The 2680-nt window shown below is 37.5% G+C and overlaps 1 pseudogene; it reads left to right on the top strand.

Annotated features, from left to right (window-relative positions):
• The first annotated feature begins 760 nt into the window (after positions 1-760).
• LOC125164885 (casein kinase II subunit beta-like) lies at positions 761-1414 on the top strand (annotated as a pseudogene).
• Positions 1415-2680: the final 1266 nt, after the last annotated feature.

Below are 2680 nucleotides of genomic sequence, written 5' to 3' on the forward strand. Positions count from 1 at the left end.
AACTGGAAACTACCACATAAATGTCCAGTCATATGAGAAGCCATAAAAAAATTAAGGAATATTCACAAAATCTGCATCAGTTATTTACAATGTGCATAATGCATTTTATTAACATTATTACAAAAAGGGCAACACTAGTCTTTGGTTTTAGAAATCAGGAGAGTAGATAACTGGAGTAGTGATTGGGATGAGAATGTTCTAGGCTTATGGCATTTTTGATCTGACTCTGACTAAACTCCTGTCTTCTGATTGTGAAGTCAATCCATTAAGCTGAACCCTTTTGATATGGGCACTTTTCTCTATAAATACTATATTAATAAAAACTTTAAAGGACATAGAAATTAAAAATGTCATCCCCTTGTACTGCTTTTTATTTTTATTTTTAAAAAAAAATTTTTTTTCAACGTTCATTTATTTTTGGGACAGAGAGAGACAGAGCATGAACGGGGGAGGGGCAGAGAGAGAGGGAGACACAGAATCGGAAACAGGCTCCAGGCTCTGAGCCATCAGCCCAGAGCCTGATGCGGGGCTCGATTGTACTGCTTTTTATAAATAATTTATTAAAATAGGTAGAAAAAAAACTTTAATTACCATATGTTTTGTGAATGAAAAGAAAAACAAGTAACTGAGCTTTCAGAGACTTTTAAGAACAGTCAAGAAAATCAAAATTATAGACACCAAGGAGCATTGGGAAATCGATATGGAAAAATAAATAAATTCAAAGTAAGTGATTTAACCATCTGAAAAATAGTGTTAATGATACTGGTCCTATGGGCTCCGTGGCAATGCGTTCTTCTATGAAATACACGAAGACTACATCCAGAACAAATTCAGTCTCACTGGACTCAGTGAGCAGGTGCCTCCCCTTCCACAGCTGGAGCCTAATGAAGAGATTGGAGACAACCCTAACCAGAGCGACCTAACCGAGCAGGCATCCCAGATGCTTTATGGACTGATCTATTCCTACTATATCTTCACCAACCTTGGATTCACCTAGATGTTGGAAATGTACCAACAGGGAGAATTTGGCTACTGCCCCACATGGACTACGAGAACCAGCTGATGCTTCCACCAATCTTTCAGACCTCCCAGATGAGACCACAGCGAAGCTCTACTCTGCCAAGCGCCTGGACGTGTCCACACCCAAGACACCATCAAGCCACCACCACACAGACTGTGCCTATGTTGTCATCTGTTTCTGTCATCAATTTTCATAGCACATCCCTAATGGCGGCTCAAGAAACTCACCAACCAATTTGTGCCCAGGCTTTACAATTACAAGACCCATTCAATGGCCTTGTCAAGACAACTCCAAAAACCCCGTCAAGACAATTTGCTGATTCCCCATCTAACCCATCCCTCAGTCACTGATACCTCCATTCCTTTGCTGCCACACTTTAGGGAACCTCCATAATTTTTAGCTTAATTAAAGGACTCATTATTTTAGTAGGACTATAAAATTAAGTGGAAGAAAAGGGAAAAAAACACATTCAAAATTTATATAAAATCTTGTCAGATCTCTTCAGGAAAAAATAAGAAGGGTTTCATGTCTTCTGATAATTGAAATTGCAAGGTGATATGTCATTGTTGTTTATAATTCTGTGCTAATATATTTACTTATTAAATACAATTCATTATTCTTTTTAAAATACGTTCGCGAATTTAATTAAGGAACAAGAAGACTACTGAACAATACACATAATGATAACGAAATGTTGTTGAAGAAATTTTTTAGACTCTACAAAAACTACCATTTTGTACAGGTTCAGAGAGCATATGGCTTTAAAGAGGAATTTTTTGTATATGTGAAATCAGGTCTCACCATGTTTAAACTGTTCTAGGATACAGGTTGAAATGAACTTTGCATGTGTTGCACCACAGATTGAATGGCATTTTTTTTTAGAAGCACAAATCTCAAATCTCACTTGCAAATGGCAATTAAGTCTTAGAAAAAATATTTTTTTAAGTTTTTATTTTAATTCCAGTTAGTGAACATAGAGTGTTGTATTAGTTCCAGGCATACAATGTACTGATTCAACACTTCCATATACCATCCGGTGCTCATCACCACAAGTGCACCCCTTCATTCCCATCATCAAGTCAACCTATCTCCTCACCCACCTCCCTTCTGGTAACCAGCAGTTTGTCCTCTAGAATTAAGAATGGAGGGGTGCCTGGGTGGCTCAGTCGGTTAAGCGACCGACTTCGGCTCAGGTCATGATCTTGCGGTCCGTGAGTTCGAGCCCCGCATCGGGCTCTGTGCTGACAGCTCAGAGCCTGGAGCCTGTTTCAGATTCTGTGTCTCCCTCTCTCTGACCCTCCCCCATTCATGCTCTGTCTCTCTCTGTCTCAAAAATAAATAAATGTTGGAAAAAAATTAAAAAAAAAGAACGGATTTCATGGTTCATATCTCAGTTTTTTAGGAACAAAATATTTTTATACTTGACACAATGTAATGTGGTGTTTAATAAAATCCAAAGAAAAAATATCAATAGCAATGGACACACATAAACATGATTAAGAATACACAGCTCAATTCATTTATATGCCAAAATATTCTGGAAATTATTTTAACAGATTTAATATTGTAAAGGTGGAAGGAAGCTAAAATTGGGGTATTTGACCTAGCAGTTGCTATAATATACTATAAACCCATATGTTTTTGTCTTGGAATAGGGAG

Source organism: Prionailurus viverrinus, chromosome A1 (assembly GCF_022837055.1).
Source record: "Prionailurus viverrinus isolate Anna chromosome A1, UM_Priviv_1.0, whole genome shotgun sequence".
Lineage (NCBI taxonomy): Eukaryota > Metazoa > Chordata > Mammalia > Carnivora > Felidae > Prionailurus > Prionailurus viverrinus.